General features: G+C 41.0%; 1 protein-coding gene across 1 annotated transcript in view; it reads right to left on the bottom strand.

Moving 5' to 3' along the window:
- SCCRO3 (defective in cullin neddylation 1 domain containing SCCRO3) overlaps nt 1-18,026 on the bottom strand; it is a 69,001-nt gene extending 50,975 nt beyond the window's left edge. Inside the window, exon 1 of the mRNA XM_070084994.1 lies at nt 17,812-18,026. The gene's annotated coding sequence lies outside the window, so the exon portion shown is untranslated. The remainder of the gene's footprint in view (nt 1-17,811) is intronic.
- Nucleotides 18,027-18,702: the final 676 nt, after the last annotated feature.

Here is an 18,702-nt window from a genome sequence, read left to right as displayed (position 1 = left end):
GTGTAGACAAAAGGGATTTTGAAGGGTTTGAGGCTAACCCTGAGAATCCTGTGCCAGTTGAGGAATCCATTGTGGCATTGGGAAAGTCCTTGGGGTTGGAGGTTAGTGGGGAGGATGTGGAAGAGTTGGTGGAGGAGGACAATGAAGAACTAACCACTGATGAGCTGCTAGATCAACTTCAACAGCAAGAGGCCACACCTGAGGAAATTGCTTCGGAGGAGGGGAGAGAGAAATTGAAGAAGTTGCCTACTTCAAAGATTAAGGAAATCTGTGCAAAGTGGCTTGAAGTGCAAACCTTCATGGATGAAAATCACCCTCACACAGCTATTGCAAGCCGTGCTGGTGATTATTACACTGACAATGTTGTGAAACACTTTAGGCAAGTCATAAAGGAACGAGAGGTACAGGCCACTATGGACAGATATCTTGTGCGAAAGAAGTCCAGTGACTCTGAAGCTGGCCCTAGTGGCATTAAAAGAAGAAGGGAAGTAACCCCAGAAAAGGACTTACTACCTCAAGTCCTAATGGAAGGGGATTCCCCTTCTAAACACTAACACACTCTCTCCCCTCCTCCCATCCCATCAATCATCACCAGATCTTCAATAAAAGTAAGTGTCATTTAATTGTGCATGCCTTTTTCAGTTTGTGTGTATTAAAATTAACATTTCATGTGGTAAAAAAAATTTTTTTTCATACTTTTGGGCGTCTTGCACGGATTAATTTGATTTCCATTATTTCTTATGGGGAAAATTCATTCGCATAACGATTATTTCGCATAACGATGAGCCCTCTTGCACGGATTAAAATCGTTAACCGGGGGTCCACTGTATTGTGAAGTAGATTAGTCCATTTCAGACCCCCAAACATACACGTACAAACGCACTTACATAAATACACTTACATAATTGGTCGCATTTGGAGGTGATCGTTAAGCGGGGGTCCACTGTACAAGATAATAAACATTTGGAAAATCCTAGAGGGATTAACACCAAACATGCACACAAAAATCACTCCCTATGAAAGCAAAAGACTCAGCAGGAGATGTAACATTCCCCCAATGAAAAGCAGTGGAACCTTGACTTACGAGTTTAATCAGTTCTAGGAACTAGCTCGTAACACAATTTACTTGTATCTCAAATTAATTTTCCTCATTTAAATTAACTGAAAAGCCATTAATTCGTTTCTGCACTCTGGACACACGAGAAAAAATACTTGAATACCATGCTATTATTAACTGTACGGCTTATTTATTTATCACAATTCATCTAATATGATATAATAAGCAATATAATAAACACAGAAACATGATATATACTCTAGAATGAATAAAATAGGCCATAATATGGTGGCAGAGGCAACCGCAGAAGCATCTGCCATTTCCTGTCCAATTTGATTATACAGTAGGGCCACGCTTTATGGCATTCCGCTAATACAGCGATCTCAAATTATGCCCAAAACTTTTTATACGGCAAGTGAGCACGTCTCTATTATGTAATAATAATCACTCTAAGGCACATTAAATGTCTAATTTTACGTCAATATAGACATTTTCATTAATTCATCCATTACATTTTCTTCAAAATTATATAAGAAACACGTTACATAGCATATAAACATGTTGTTTATATGTTATGGAGGGGTGGTTGCCAGGTGGAGGGAAAACATTACGTAATACTAATAATAATCACTCTTAGGAACATTAAATGTCTTATTTTATGTTAAATACAGACATTTTCATTTATGGATTTAGAAAAGGCACATGATAGAGTGGATGGGGGAGCAATGTGGCAGATGTTGCAAGTATATGGAATAGGTGGTAAGTTACTAAATGCTGTAAAGAGTTTTTATGAGGATAGTGAGGCTCAGGTTAGGGTGTGTAGAAGAGAGGGAGACTACTTCCCGGTAAAAGTAGGTCTTAGACAGGGATGTGTAATGTCACCATGGTTGTTTAATATATTTATAGATGGGGTTGTAAAAGAAGTAAATGCTAGGGTGTTCGGGAGAGGGGTGGGATTAAATTAAGGGGAATTAAATACAAAATGCGAATTGAGAGTTACTTTTTGCTGATGATACTGTGCTTATTCGAGATTCTAAAGAAAAATTGCAAAGGTTAGTGGACGAATTTGGGAGTGTGTGTAAAGGTAGAAAGTTGAAAGTGAACGTAGAAAAGAGTAAGGTGATGAGGGGTATCAAATTATTTAGATAAAGAAAAATTGGATATCAAATTGGGGAGGAGTATGGAAGAAGTGAATGTTTTCAGATATTTGGGAGTTGACGTGTCAGTGGATGGATTTATGAAGGATGAAGTTAATCATAGAACTGATGAAGGAAAAAAGGTGAGTTGTGCACTAAGGTATATGTGGAGGCAAAAAATGTTATCTATTGAGGCAAAGAAGGGAATGTATGAAAGTATAGTAGTACCAACACTCTTATATGGGTGTGAAGCTTGGGTTGTAAATGCTGCAGCGAGGAGGCGGTTGGAGGCAGTGGAAATGTCCTGTCTAAGGGCAATATGTGGTGTAAATATTATGCAGAAAATTCAGAGTGTGGAAATTAGGAGGTGTGGAGTTAATAAAAGTTTTAGTCAGAGGGCTGAAGAGGGGTTGTTGAGGTGGTTTGGTCATTTAGAGAGAATGGATCAAAGTAGAATGACATGGAGTGTGCATAAATCTGTAGGGGAAGGAAGGCGGGGTAGGGGTCGTCCTCGAAAAGGTTGGAGGGAGGGGTAAAGGAGATTTTGTGGGCGAGGGGCTTGAACTTCCAGCAAACGTGCATGAGTGTGCTCGATAGGAGTGAATGGAGACGAATGGTATTTGGGACTTGACGAGCTGTTGGAGTGTGAGCAGGGTAATATTTAGTGAAGGGATTCAGGGAAACCAGTTATTTTATATAGCCGGACTTGAGCCATGGAAATGGGAAGTACAATGCCTGCACTTAAAAGGAGGGGTTTAGGATATTGGCAGTTTGAAGGGATATGTTGTGTATCTTTATATGTATATACTTCTAAACTGTTGTATTCTGAGCACCTCTGCAAAAACAGTGATTATGTGTGAGTGAGGTGAAAGTGTTGAATGATGATGAAAGTATTTTCTTTTTAGGGATTTTCTTTCTTTTTGGGTCACCCTGCCTTGGCGGGAGACGGCCGACTTAAAAAAAAAAACGCCACCGCCAGTTTATGGATGGGGTTCCCCTTTCCAAACAATAACCTCTGCTCCTCATCTCTCTCCCTCCTTGCTGCCCATACCCCAACCAGTCTTTTCATTCGGAACAACTAAGTATTTTTCGACTTTGGACGCTAAGTCAGCTTATTGGGCCATCCCCGTTTCAAAGGAAGATAGAGAAGACAGCATTCTCAGATGGGGCCAAATTATACCAATTTAAACGAATGCCCTACGGGTTAACCCCTTCAGGGTCCAAGGCTCAAATCTGAAGTGGTGCCCCGGTGTCCAAGAATTTTCAAAAAAAAAATTTTTTTATTTTTTCTTATGAAATGGTAGAGAATCTTTTTGTGAAGGTAATAAAACAAAAAGTACAAAATTTGATGGAAAATTGGCGAAATTATGCTCTCGCGAATTTTGATGTGTCAGCGATATTTACGAATCGGAGATTTTGCCGATTTTGACTCCCATTTTAGGCCAATTACATCATTCCAGTCAACCAAATTCTTAGCTATTTCACTAGTATTACTTCTATTCTATTGATTGAGCACAAGAAATCGCCAAGTCAACTGTTTCAACTACAAATTAAAGTGATCAGAAATTGTTAACATGGCCAATTTAACACAAAGTTCAAAATATTCCAATTTCAAAATAGGGTCCAGAATAAACAATGTAGGTATTCCTGGAACTAAACTAGCATTTCCTTTGTTCATTAGTTACGTTTTGAGGCTTTACAAATAAATTCCATTTTGATTTTTTATTCACATAATGAATTTTTATTCACACCAAAAAATAGAAGATTTACTGTTATGCAATACTGTAATAATTGTCTAAATATCATCACCATATTTGTGAATGCATATTAGACCCACCAGCTGGCGTGTATTAGACGTTTGAGGTCGTTTATTTACTCTTGAACATCGGCAAAAATTTAACATTTCTGCTACTTTGAGCTCAGTTTCAAGCCATTTCCAGTGCTAAAACAATCAAAATCATCTCTATTTCTGTAATATGTCTTCCATTCTATCAAATGAGACCAAGAAATCGCAAATACAACTATAAAAAACACACAAAAAAACACTGCAAAGTTGCCGTTTTAATCGAAAAATCATGATTTCAGTTTTTTTTCTCTCATTATACACAGTGTGCTGCAGGATCTGTTTTATGTGGTGCACACATACCACATAGATGTATTCTCTCATATTTGGCCCAAATGTACCACTCACAGTTTATCAGAGTGAGCTGAGCTCATGACGTAGATCTACGGTTTGGACCCTGAACGTAAAGCCGTAGATCTACGGGACGGACCCTGAAAGGGTTAAAAACCACGCCCTCTAGCTTCCAAAGAGCTATAAACATCATCCTCAGCCCTGTGTAGGGTAGACACTCACTAGCGTATCTTGATGATGTGGTGGTCTACTCCCGGTCATTTCCAGAACATGTGGACAACCTTGTGGAAACACTTAAACTACTGGATAAAGCAGGATTTAAGTTGAATGCAAAGAAATGTATAATAGTAGCTACTAGCTTTAAATTCTTAGGCTTTCTACAACAGATGGGAACATAAAAAGTCAGGGCTGAATGGTACTGCCCTTGATACTGGCCATGTAGTCAGAAACTGTAAGGCTGGAGATGAAGTTCTGGTAGTCAGTAAATGTGGGGCTGATAGTGCTGTCCTGGGAGACAGTAATGGTGAAGCTGGAGGTGCTGTCCTGGGAGACAGTAATGGTGAAGCTGGAGGTGCTGTCCTGGGAGACAGTAATGATGAAGCTGGAGGTGCTGTCCTGGGAGACAGTAATGGTGAAGCTGGAGATGCTGTCCTGGGAGACAGTAATGGTGAAGCTGGAGATGCTGTCCTGGGAGACAGTAATGGTGAAGCTGGAGATTTTGTCCAGGTAGTCGGGAATTATACGCAGGAAGGAATACATATAAATGACCTCATAGGGGACAGGAGCCATAGTAGGGAAACAAGTGTAGTCAAAGATAAGATAAAACCAATATTGCAAACTAGAAATACCGCAGGAAATAGCAAACAAGAGGACTCCACTAGCAATAGTGAGGATATACTACCAAAAACAACTGGTGGGAGCTCCATTGTTGGTGCTAGGGAGGATAGAAGTAAGACAGGGAAACATGCACCAACAGGGAATACAGTCACAGAAACCCAAGGCAAACGGAAACCAAGCCTGTGCACATACTATGCACTCGGTATCTGCTGGCATGGGAAATCTGGAAAAACAGATGGGACATGCAACTATGACCACCCTAGAAAATGCCATGCCCATATGACAACAGGAAAATGCAAACTCCCTTCCTGTAAGCTTTTTCACCCTGAACTGTGTACCTCTTCAGTACAGGAAAGACTGTGCTATAACTTAAATTGCCAGGCATACCATCTAAAGGGGACAAAAAGATACAAAACATCCAGGCCATGGGAAAACCTGGGTAGCCACAGCCACTCAAGAGGGAGAGGTTTTTTAGTGCCAGGAAGGAAAAAAAACTGGCAGGAAATGGCAGAAATCGTACACCAAATCCAGTCATTCCTGGAGTGGAACCACAGTCGATGGCCTCCACTCCAAACCAACAGATACAGATACTAATGCTGGAAAAAAAATCCCCCCCCAGTACCAACAATACCACCAGTCCGATAACATTCTTCTTTGCAAATATACAGGGTCTAAAGCCAGCAACAAACAACAAAATACCTTTCATCCGTGGACTGCTTGCAGAGGCAAAGGCAATGTTCGCGGCTTTCACTGAGACCCACATAAAGGATCACTTGGACAACGAAATATGGATCCCAGGTTACAACCTATACAGATGCGACAGAGTGAACAGGCAAAAGGGGGGGGGTTGGCCTGTACATTGCAGAGTCACTTGTTTGCACAGAACTGCTTAATGCCTCAAATGATGTAGTGGAAGTTTTAGCAGTAAAGGTCGAGAACCAAAACCTAGTCATTGTGGTAGTCTACAAGCCTCCGGATGCAACATCCCAGCAATTCCAGGAACAGCTGTTAAAAATTGACCACTGTCTGGAAAATCTTCCAGCTCCTGTACCCAACATCTTGCTCCTGGGGGATTTCAACTTAAGGCACCTAAAATGGAGGAATATAGCAAATAATATTGTTGCAGCAATAACACAAGGAGGCAGCTCTGATGAAAACTCACACTCACGCGAGCTTTTAAATCTCTGCACAAAATTCAATTTAAACCAGCAAATAATAGAGCCTACTAGACTGGAGAATACACTAGACCTCATCTTCACTAACAATGATGATCTGATAAGAAATGTCACCATATCAAAAACAATATACTCAGATCACAACATAATTGAGGTTCAGACATGTATGCGCGGAGCCCCAGACCGACAAAATGAGATTAGTCACGAGGGAGCATTCACCAAATTCAACTTCAATAACAAAAACATAAAGTGGGACCAAGTAAACCAAGTCCTAACCGATATAAGCTGGGAAGATATACTAAGCAACACAGACCCCAACTTATGCCTAGAACAGATTAACTCGGTGGCACTCGATGTATGCACAAGGCTTATTCCTCTAAGAAAAAGGAGGAGTAGATGTAAAATAGAAAGAGACAGGCGCTCCCTTTACAGGCGACGGAAAAGAATAACAGAGCGGCTAAAAGAGGTCAATATATCTGAAATGCATAGGGAGACACTGGTCAGAGAAATAGCAAGCATCGAACTTAAGCTAAAAGAATCCTTTAGGAGTCAGGAATCGCGGGAAGAACTAAAAGCCATAAATGAAATCGAAAGAAACCCAAAGTATTTCTTCTCTTATGCCAAATCAAAATCGAGAACAACGTCCAGTATTGGGCCCCTACTTAAACAAGATGGGTCCTACACAGATGACAGCAAGGAAATGAGTAAGCTACTCAAGTCCCAATATGACTCAGTTTTTAGCAAGCCGCTAACCAGACTGAGAGTCGAAGATCAAAATGAATTTTTTATGAGAGAGCCACAAAATTTGATTAACACAAGCCTATCCGATGTTATCCTAACGCCAAATGACTTCGAACAGGCGATAAATGACATGCCCATGCACTCTGCCCCAGGGCCAGACTCATGGAACTCTGTGTTCATCAAGAACTGCAAGAAGCCCCTATCACGAGCTTTTTCCATCCTATGGAGAGGGAGCATGGACACGGGGGTCGTCCCACAGTTACTAAAAACAACAGACATAGCCCCACTCCACAAAGGGGGCAGTAAAGCAACAGCAAAGAACTACAGACCAATAGCACTAACATCCCATATCATAAAAATCTTTGAAAGGGTCCTAAGAAGCAAGATCACCACCCATCTAGAAACCCATCAGTTACACAACCCAGGGCAACATGGGTTTAGAACAGGTCGCTCCTGTTTGTCTCAACTATTGGATCACTACGACAAGGTCCTAAATGCACTAGAAGACAAAAAGAATGCAGATGTAATATATACAGACTTTGCAAAAGCCTTTGACAAGTGTGACCATGGCGTAATAGCGCACAAAATGCGTGCTAAAGGAATAACAGGAAAAGTCGATCGATGGATCTATAATTTCCTCACTAACAGAACACAGAGAGTAGTCGTCAACAGAGTAAAGTCCGAGGCAGCTACGGTGAAAAGCTCTGTTCCACAAGGCACAGTACTCGCTCCCATCTTGTTCCTCATCCTCATATCCGACATAGACAAGGATGTCAGCCACAGCACCGTGTCTTCCTTTGCAGATGACACCCGAATCTGCATGACAGTGTCTTCCATTGCAGACACTGCAAAGCTCCAGGCGGACATCAACCAAATCTTTCAGTGGGCTGCAGAAAACAATATGAAGTTCAACGATGAGAAATTTCAATTACTCAGATATGGTAAACATGAGGAAATTAAATCTTCATCAGAGTACAAAACAAATTCTGGCCACAAAATAGAGCGAAACACCAACGTCAAAGACCTGGGAGTGATCATGTCGGAGGATCTCACCTTCAAGGACCATAACATTGTATCAATCGCATCTGCTAGAAAAATGACAGGATGGATAATGAGAACCTTCAAAACTAGGGAGGCCAAGCCCATGATGACACTCTTCAGGTCACTTGTTCTATCTAGGCTGGAATATTGCTGCACACTAACAGCACCTTTCAAGGCAGGTGAAATTGCCGACCTAGAAAATGTACAGAGAACTTTCATGGCGCGCATAACGGAGATAAAACACCTCAATTACTGGGAGCGCTTGAGGTTCCTAAACCTGTATTCCCTGGAACGCAGGAGGGAGAGATACATGATTATATACACCTGGAAAATCCTAGAGGGACTAGTACTGAACTTGCACACGAAAATCACTCACTACGAAAGCAAAAGACTTGGCAGACGATGCACCATCCCCCCAATGAAAAGCAGGGGTGTCACTAGCACGTTAAGAGACCATACAATAAGTGTCAGGGGCCCGAGACTGTTCAACTGCCTCCCAGCACACATAAGGGGGATTACCAACAGACCCCTGGCAGTCTTCAAGCTGGCACTGGACAAGCACCTAAAGTCAGTTCCTGATCAGCCGGGCTGTGGCTCGTACGTTAGTTTGCGTGCAGCCAGCAGCAACAGCCTGGTTGATCAGGCTCTGATCCACCAGGAGGCCTGGTCACAGACCGGGCCGCGGGGGCGTTGACCCCCGGAACTCTCTCCAGGTAAACTCCAGGAGCCCTGAAGGGATTCGCCCTGACCCTGATAACGTGTAAGGCAATATCTGAAATGCCAAGACCTAGAACAGCAAGGGAAGTCAGGAGGTTCCTAGGTGCAGCAGGATACTTTAGAAGACATATTAAGGGTTTTGCTGAGCTAGCAGCACCACTGGCAGATCTAACTAAGAAGAAAGCTAAGTTTGTATGGAAAGAGGAACATGAGTTGGCTCACGAAAAATTAAAGGCTGAGCTTACAAGTGAGCCAATATTAGTGGTTCCTGATTTTTCCAGAGAGTTTGAGATACATACAGACACTTCAGCAGTTGCAATAGGAGGTTGCCTAATGCAAAGAGACAAGGAAAATAACCCACACCCAGTAGCGTATTTTAGCAGAAAGATTAAAGGACCGGAAGTCAGGTATGCCATGACTGATAAAGAAGCCTTGGCAGTGGTAGAAAGTGTGAGATACTTTGAACCATATGTATTTCAGCACCACTTTAAAATAATAACAGATCACAGGGCATTGGTACACATATTTAAAAAGAAAACTCGCTGTCCTAGGATGTCTAGATGGGGTTACGAACTGTCAGCGCACTCATACCAGATTCTTTATAAACCAGGAGCCTCACACCATGTACCAGACGTATTGAGTAGGAATGTAGCAGCAATAAATGTTGATGTTAATATTGAGAATGTGAACAACGAACAATTAAGAGAGTACCAACTGGAAGAGAACAGGTGGAAAGAGATAATTGAGTATTTAGAGGGAGGGAAGCTCCCACGCCACAAGCCAAGCCGCCCTATTGATGAATTCGAGATGAAAGACGGTGCGTTACATAAGATTATGGAGCTAAACGATCGTTCAGTACTGCAGGTAGTAATACCGAATGTCCTCAGGAAGGCCGCTCTGAAGCTTGCACACTCATCCAAGATGGCTGGCCATCCAGGTGTTTATAGAATTTATAAGAGGGCCAAAGAAATGTTCTACTTTCCTGGTCTCCTGAATTATGTAACTGAATATGTAAAATGTTGTGGTAATTGCCAAAGGAGGAAAGGTAACCCTCAGGTTAATGTGGAATTGCAAGGTTTTCCCGCGATAAAGGAACCGTTGGACCGGGTTGGTGCAGAACTTATCGACTTACATAATAGTTATTCAGGCAATAGGTATGTTCTTGTGCTGGTGGACCATCTATCACGGTATACAACACTTGTACCCATCCCTAAGAAAGACCCACAGACTGTTGCATAGGCGCTCCTTGATAGATTCGTAGCAATATTTGGGCCCCATAAAGAATTAGTAACAGATCAAGGGTCAGAGTTTAAAAGCAAGGTATTTGCAGAGGTTTGTAACACCCTAGAAATAATGACAGCCTTCACAACAGCTTATCATCCACAGGCGAATGGTATGGTGGAGAGAACGAACCAAGTAGTCAAAAATACACTGCCCATTCTCTCAGAGAAAGAACCACTACAATGGGATAAATATGTACCATATGTTCAATTTGCTTTAAACACCGCTATTCACAAATCAATAGGGACACAACCATTATTTCTATTTACAGGGCATGACTGTCATTTTGCAGCAGGCTTGGTGAACCAAGCAGTTGTCAGATACGGTGAGGACTATCCTTCAGAAGTTCTAACAAAAATGAGAACTGCTTGGCGAACTGCCGCCCAGGCCTCAGGTAGAGCGCAGAAAAAATATGCTCACTACTATGACAGGGAAGTGAAGCCTCTTAAACTTAATGAAGGTAACCTAGTAATGGTATATAAAGATGAAGCAACTCCTCAACAGAGTAGGTCCCTCGGTCCAAGGTGGAAAGGTCCTTACCACATCTTAGAGAAAATGGGACCAGTAAATGTGAAGGTTAAAGGGTTGTTTGAGGACCAGAGTGAAAGGATTGTTTATTGTAATAAACTAAAGCCATTCTGGTCTGAGGAGGAAATAGTAATACCTAATGTTAATGTGGTGTATGAAAGGACTGTAAATGATGAGGTATATGAGGAAGATAGGTTACATCAGCTGGTAGAGGAAAATGTTGGTATGAATACAAGGTCAAGAATGTATAGACGAAATTTGTAAGGGAATTATTGCTGGAGGGAAGGAGTGTTGTGAGTAAATGGGACCCTGAGGGAAGGAGCTGACCACTCGCCTCGCCCTCACGTCGGCTCAATACTCTAGAAACCTGCCCACCAACAACAAGCCCCAGTCACCTGTAGAACAATACTGCCGCCTACTATTATTCACAGGAGATGTGGAGATGTTGCCAGGACCTGCCAAGGAGACTCCGGGAATCTATTTGGCCTGGAGTGATGGAGATGCAGAAGTGCCAAGAAGTCAGTATGGGTCCAGCAAAGGGCTATTAATAGACCTGGGAGACTTGAGAAAAGCGGTAGCCAGCTCTCGTGCCACCACCATGCAAGAGGTGAAAGTTGACAGGTGAGGCTGGACGGATGAAGGGTGGCCTTGGTGCCTGAGGAGTATTGCCGTGGTGAAGATAAGCTGCTTGCTGAGTCCTGAAGTTCTCAGATGCTGTGCTTTCAATGAGAGGGACCCGCATGAGCGTTCCTAAACGCCAACGAAGTCCACACAATGAGACATGGCCCAATTTAGGAAGTGCTAGGGTCGGCCAGAAGCCCTGGCTAACCCCTCTTCTAGTAGAAGCAGTAGACAGATCTGGAGGTGAGATGACAAGAATACTGCAGTATAGCACAATGGCCCTATGTCCTCCTCCATCGACCCCTTCATATTTCTGCTGCCCTTGCCCAAGGATTTGTAGAGAGCTTCTAGCTGGGTCAGTAGCCTGCGCCCAAGTCAAGCCAATCCCGTCCTTTACTACTAGCCAGTGAAGCTTGGGAAATGATGATTAGAGTGGTATTAGTATGGTATCTCTACTGCTAGGGGATGATTTATGTTATGTCAGATGTTGGGACATATATGTGTTGTATATTATGTGAGCTAGCTCCTTGCTGGGTGGGATCACCGTAGAGATAGGATGTATTTCCTTTTCAGGTGGAGAACTGTAAACACTAATCGGCTCGCCGTCAGAAGAGGATTCATTTATGTGAGGGATGGGAGGTTTTCTTTTAGTTCCTAGAAATGGGATAATGATGGGTCCTGGTTGCAATTCCTGCCTTGTCACGAATGGTCCCGGAAGGGTGCAGGAAAAATGCGACATTGTGGTTGTGTAATGGTTCAGTTGTAAGTACATACTTGAAGGAATAATACCCGCTGGAGCTGTTTTCTACGCCAGGAAAACCTTACGAGGTTTGGCTCAATGGTTAATTAGAGAGGGTGACTACAGGAGCTAGTTTATTTCTAGCAGAGTACAGGAAGGCACTGAAGCCCGATATTTAGTTTTAAGGAGACATGACGGATAAGGAGGTTTTGCACCAGAGAGTCATTGTTATTCATTTCTTGTGCTAGAATTTATTAAATCTACTGATATGTGTGAGTTCATATTATTTGCTATTGTACTGTAATAGACTTAAGGGGTTAGGATTAAAATAGTCTAATAACTTAGAACAAACTGTCCTAGTTCTCAGATATTTTAAACTGGGGGAGAAAGGGGGATGTGATGCAGTTCAGATGGGCTTGTGAGGTCTCTAGGGAGACCTAATTATATGGTCACACCTGCCTTGGTTAATGTCGGGTAGTCACGCCCACGTCTGAGGTCTTTTGTTCTTGACGGCGTCAGACCTCGGCATCAGGTTGTAACATGTGGCACACACTCCATAGTGGAGGGGGTACTTTGACCACCATATAAGCCCAGGGAACAGCTGAGCAAGGAGGTTGTTGGTGACAGGTCCGGGGAGCGAGAGCTCTGGACAGCCACATGTGTAGTGTACCACGCATTGGGAATCTTGGGTCAGCTGGTCGGTGAATTAAGAGTGAGTACTAGTCTGTGTTACTGATAACATCTACCTTTCCCCCTGGTAATAAGTCTCATAGGTCAATTGTTATATTATGTAAATGTCCATCAGGATATGTTGTATTCTAGCCCTTTTATGATATTAAGTAAACTATAGCCATAGTTTCTATTCTTATTTGTACCTCCATATGCTATTCCCTATTCTGTTAAGCACTGGGATAACACAGGAGACGTGCTCACTTGCTGGGATACCTCAGGCAGAGTGGGTAAAGGTCTCACAGGTTCAGTGTGATGTTAAATGTTCATTTATCCATTTCATTAGTCATTCATATTTTTCTCTTTGTTTTCTGTATGTAAAACTATAGTTATTCTTTAAAAAAAATGTGTTTTTTAATATTTTTGGGTTTCTGGAATGGATTAATTGTATTTATATTATTTCTTATGGGAAATATTGCTTCAGTTTTCATCCGTTTCGGATTTAGACTGATCTTCTGGAATGGGTTAAGGACAAAATCTGGGGTTCCACCTCTACTTACGAGTGCATCCACATGCGAGTTTTTCCAGGTACGAGCAGTCACTTGGTCAATTGTTTGCTTCCAGACATGAACGAAATTTCCAAATGTGAGCCGGCCTCAAGGGAGGTTCCTTGACGCTGGTGAGGGGCTCCTGCTCTTGATCTAGGGAATTGGATCTCAGTTGTCTGTTGGACAATCTTACTGAAACTAGGGCAATGTATGAAGGAAAGATGCTTCTTAGCGTACACCAAAAATGAAAGCAATCGGACCATAAATAAATAAATAAATAAAATTTATTTCTTTGTAAAGGTTACAATGTGTAATTACAATTTTGATTTGCTAAGTACAAAGATAGCCACTATCATGCCAAGGCATTTCGGGCAAACTAATCCTAATACATAGTAACTAATTAAAACTAGATAAGATAATAATACATAGTAACTATGCTTAAAACTAAACAAGGAATAGTGGTTAGCTGTTTTACAATCTTATTTGAACTTAATACAATTTTATTTAAACTTAGTACAAACTCTAACTAACAAGTAATGGTGCAGGTGGTAATATTTTATGGAATGGCAGAATTAAAAGCCAGGAGGTCACATGATAAGACTAATTAGCAGATGTTTTGGCAGATTTGGTTAATATTGAGAAACAAAATTATTTTATGGATTGGCAGAATTAAGAGCCTAGAGGTCACATAATAAAACTAGTTAGCAGATGTTTGGTTGATTTGGTTAATATTGTGAGATAAGATGACTTTTTAGCAAAGTCCTAAATATATAAGCTGTCAGGGGATCCTTGACCTGTTCCGGTAGTGAGTTCCAGATCTTCGGGTCTTTTATGAGCATAGCGTTCTTGCATAGTGAGAGTCTGACTTGAGGGATGTTGAAAAGTGCCTTTTGCCTTGTATTGTGCCTGTGCATTCTGTTGTAAATGTTGAGTAGTAGTTTTAGGGGAGGGTTTACAGTGAAGTTTAATGTTCAGTATATGTAGTAGGCACAATAATAAGAGTGTATGTCTTGTATATTTAGCAAGTTGAGCCTTTTGAAAAGTGGTGGGGTGTGCTGTCTAGCACAGGAGCTGCTTATCACCCGCACAGCAGCTTTTTGTTAGATTATTAACCCCTTGACTGTTTTGGTCATATATATACGTCTTATGAGCCACCGTTTTTGACGTATATATACTCATAAATTCTAGTGGCTTTAAATGAAGCAGGAGAAAGCTGGTAGGCCCATATGTGAGACAATGGGTCTGTGTGGTCAGTGTGCACCATATAAAAAAAAATCCTCCAGCACGCAGTGAATAATGAGAAAAAAAAAACTCTGACCGTTTTTTTTTAATTAAATGCCAAATTTGTGGTCTATTTTCATATAGTATTTATGGATGTATTCTCATTTTCTTGGTCTCATTTGATAGAATGGAAAACATATTATAGAAATAAAGGTGATTTTGATTGGTTTTTCAATGAAAATAACTTTGAAATGGAGCTCAAAATACGGGAAATGTTTGATTTTTGCCAATGTTCAAAAGTGAACAAATGGTGTCATTGTCCAATAAATGTCCAACTAGCCATTCTAATATGCAGTCATGAATGGGTTGACATTATTTATACAATTATTACAATATTGCAGAAGTCTGCATAACAGTAAATCTTCTATTTTTTGTTTGAATAAAAATTCAAAATAGAAAGCAAGAGTAATGTCAGAGAGGCCTGGAGACGTGACTGATGAACAAAGAAAACGTTATTTTAGAGCCAGGAATGTCTGCATTGTTCATTCTGGACCCTATTTTGAAATTGTCATATTTTTTTAATTTTCGTGAAATTGGCCAAATTGCAAATTTCTGACCACGTTATTGGGTAGTTGAAATCGGTAAATGGGCAGTTTTTTGTACTCAACCGATAGACAAAATGGAGTTCTAAAGAAATAGCTATGAGTTTGGTCGAATGGAACAATGGAATTAGCCGACAATAGGGCTCAAAGTGGGCGAAATCGCCGATTCGTAAATATCGCTGAGGTCGCTAACTTCGCGAGAGCGTAATTCTGTCAGTTTTCCATCAAATTTCGTTCTTTTGTTGTTACAATCAGGAAAAGATTCTCCATCATTTCATTTTTTTTTTTTTTTTTTTTTTTTTTTGAAATTTTGCGACACCAGGAGACACCTGAGGATTAGGGGTTGCGACAGTCGAGGGGTTAATGTAAAATAAGACATATAATGTGCCCTAGAGTGAGTCACAAACGTACAAGTGGCCCAGGTGGACACGTCTGGTACCGTCAATTTCCAAGCCAATGTACGAAACCCGAGGGGGAAATTTCGCCAAAAAAAGTGCTCAAAATCTAAAATGTACACTTTCCACACAAGCCAAAAACCGGGGGTCCACTGTACACATACACTTCCTTGATGCAATAGCATGATATTTCCCTTTCTCAGCAGTGTGAGTAGAATTGTACAATCCTTAAATATCAGTCTACATTAGGGTGAGTTACACTGGGATGGGTTAGGTTAGGTTGCTTTAGGTTAGGTTGGGCTACACTGGGTTTGGTTGGGCTATACTAGGTTTTTGTACTATTTTTTTTTTTTTTTTTACATTTGCAAACACTCAACAGTATCTCTAATGCACTGCCATGTTTAATATGAACACTTTAGCTAAATAAATTTTGCTAAACTTACAACCCAAGAAGTAAATATTCATCCTAGACAGCAGCACCTCCATAGATGATATTCTTTGTTAAGTAAAAGGACACAAATGCAACTAATGTGACATTTTGTTGTGGCAACGTTTAACTCTCCTGGAGCCTTATCAAGCTGTTACAAACAACACATGGACACAGAGGGTATATATAGGCTCAGAGTGAGGTGTAATACTAGTGGTAGTAGTAGTAATAACAGTAGTAGTAGTAGTAGTAGTAGTAGTAATACAATATGGTAGAACAATCAACTTGCACACGAGTAAAATGTTATAAAAGCTATTATTTGGGTAGCATAAAAATAGGTTAGACAAATATTTCCGTTGGAGGTTGGATAAGAGGCAGCCTGTTTCAGTGTTCATCCTCTGTAATGTGCTTGTGTAGTATTAGCAGGAGAGACTGTGTGATGTCAGGGTTTACTGTTTTCTGGAGGATTCTTACTAAGATTTCATAGATGATGAAGCTGCCTTTGTTTTGTTTAACTGTGTTAGAAACAGCGATTAATGCTGATTCAAGGCACTGCGTCTGCAGAAATTAGCTTCTTTGATCATTAATTGGGTGTCCCTGAATTTCATGAGATGACTGGTGGAATTTCAGTGGTGTACGCAGGCGTTGTTCATGTTATCATTCCTACATATATTAATGTGTTCACTGAGGCATGTTTCAAGGCTTCTTGCTGTTTCACCTACATAAATCCTATCATAGCCTGGAGTTTACCTGGAGAGAGTTCCTGGGGTCAACGCCCCCACGGCCTGGCCTGTGACCAGGCCTCACGATGGATCAGGGCCTGATCAACCAGGCTGTTACTGCTGGCTGCACGCAACCCAACGTACAACCCACAGCCTGGCTGGTTAGGTACCAAATTTAGGTGCTTGTCCAGTGCCTGCTTGAAGACAGCCAGGGGTCTATTGGTAATCCCCTTTATGTATGCTGGGAGGCAGTTGAACAGTCTTGGGGCCCCTGACACTTATTGTGTTCTCTCATCTTTGAACTTCATACTGTTTTCTGCAGCCCATTGAAAGATTTGGTTAATGTCCGCCTGGAGGCTTGCAGTGTCTTCAATGGAAGACACTGGCATGCAGATTCGGGTGTCATCTGCAAAGAAAGACACGGCACTGTGGCTTATATCCCTGTCTGTCTGATATGAGGATGAGGAACAAGATGGGAGCGAGTACTGTGCCTTGTGGAACAGAGCTTTTCACTGTAGCCGCCTTGGACTTTACTCTGTTGACGACTACTCTCTGTGTTCTGTTAGTGAGGATATTATAGATCCATCTACCAACTTTTGCTGTTATTCCTTTGGCACGCATTTTGTGCGCTATTACGCCATGGTCACACTTGTCGAAGGCTTTTGCAAATTCTGTGTATATTACATGTGCATTATTTTTGTCTTCTGGTGCATCCAGGACCTTGTCGTAGTGATCCAGTAGTTGGGACAGACAGGAGCGACCTGCTCTAAACCCACTCAGCTCACACACACTGTCCCAGTACGGCTGGAAAACATTAGGACGTTTCCATAGACACCTGCTGTCCATGTTCACACATCAGTATAATAGGTACCTGGGTGCTAGTTGACTGGTGTGGGTTGCATCCTGGGAAAAAACTGACATAATTTGCCCAAAATATTCTGCATAACAGGTGGCTTTCTATATAGTCATTGATGTCAGCTAGGCCTGTATACCTTGTACATGTACTTGTAGAAATTAAGATTATTATTAGTAAGACTGAAGACAGGGGGGGGGGTAAGACGGCTCATCTATACCATTAAGACCCGTGTCGGTAGACACACTTGAAACCTCCTGAATATTAAAACAAGAGAGGTCAGGTGTATTGTGGGAAGGAAGGGAGTTAGCTGTTGGAAGGTTGGGTAGTTAATTATTGACGAGGTTGTTTGAGAAAGTTTGTTCACCTTGGTAGGTTCCTCAGCGAGCCGCCTCAGTTATGACCACCATCATCACTAAACAGGTCCTCCTCCTCCTCAGCTCTACCACGCCACTATCTGGGAATCATACTCCTAAACTCTGGCTCTCACACTACATCAATGGTACACATCAATATATCTCCCTTCAATGCCTGCCCAGCATAAACAACAAGTTTATAGAGTGTACTAAGAGTGAGGATGGTGTTGGAATGTGTTAGTAGCAGTGTTAGTGGCATCCAACACTCCTAATATACCATCACATCCTCTACACTCACAATAACAACACTTATATTCACACTTAACACTCACTTTTCAACATTACCACATACTTTACCACTACACCTGTAATTAATAATAATAATAATAATAATAATAATAATAATAATAATAATAATAATAATAATAATAATAATAATAATAATAATAATAATAATAATAACAGCAACAATAATAATAATAACAGCAACAACAACAATAATAATAATAATAATAATAATAATAATAATAATAATAATAATAATAATAATAATAATAATAACAGCAACAATAATAATAATAATAATAATAATAATAATAATAATAATAATAATAATAATAGCAACAATGACAGAGTGGATAGGGGTGCAATGTGGCAGATGTTGCAAGTGTATGGTGTAGGAGGTAGGTTACTGAAAGCAGTGAAGAGTTTTTACGAGGATAGTGAGGCTCAAGTTAGAGTATGTAGGAAAGAGGGAAATTTTTTCCCAGTAAAAGTAGGCCTTAGACAAGGATGTGTGATGTCACCGTGGTTCTTTAATATATTTATAGATGGGGTTGTAAGAGAAGTAAATGCGAGGGTCTTGGCAAGAGGCGTGGAGTTAAAAGATAAAGAATCACACA

The sequence above is a fragment of the Cherax quadricarinatus genome, chromosome 14 (assembly GCF_038502225.1).
Source record: "Cherax quadricarinatus isolate ZL_2023a chromosome 14, ASM3850222v1, whole genome shotgun sequence".
Taxonomy (NCBI): domain Eukaryota; kingdom Metazoa; phylum Arthropoda; class Malacostraca; order Decapoda; family Parastacidae; genus Cherax; species Cherax quadricarinatus.
Note: the sequence above shows the minus strand (reverse complement) of the source record. Positions and strands in the feature narration are given on the sequence as shown.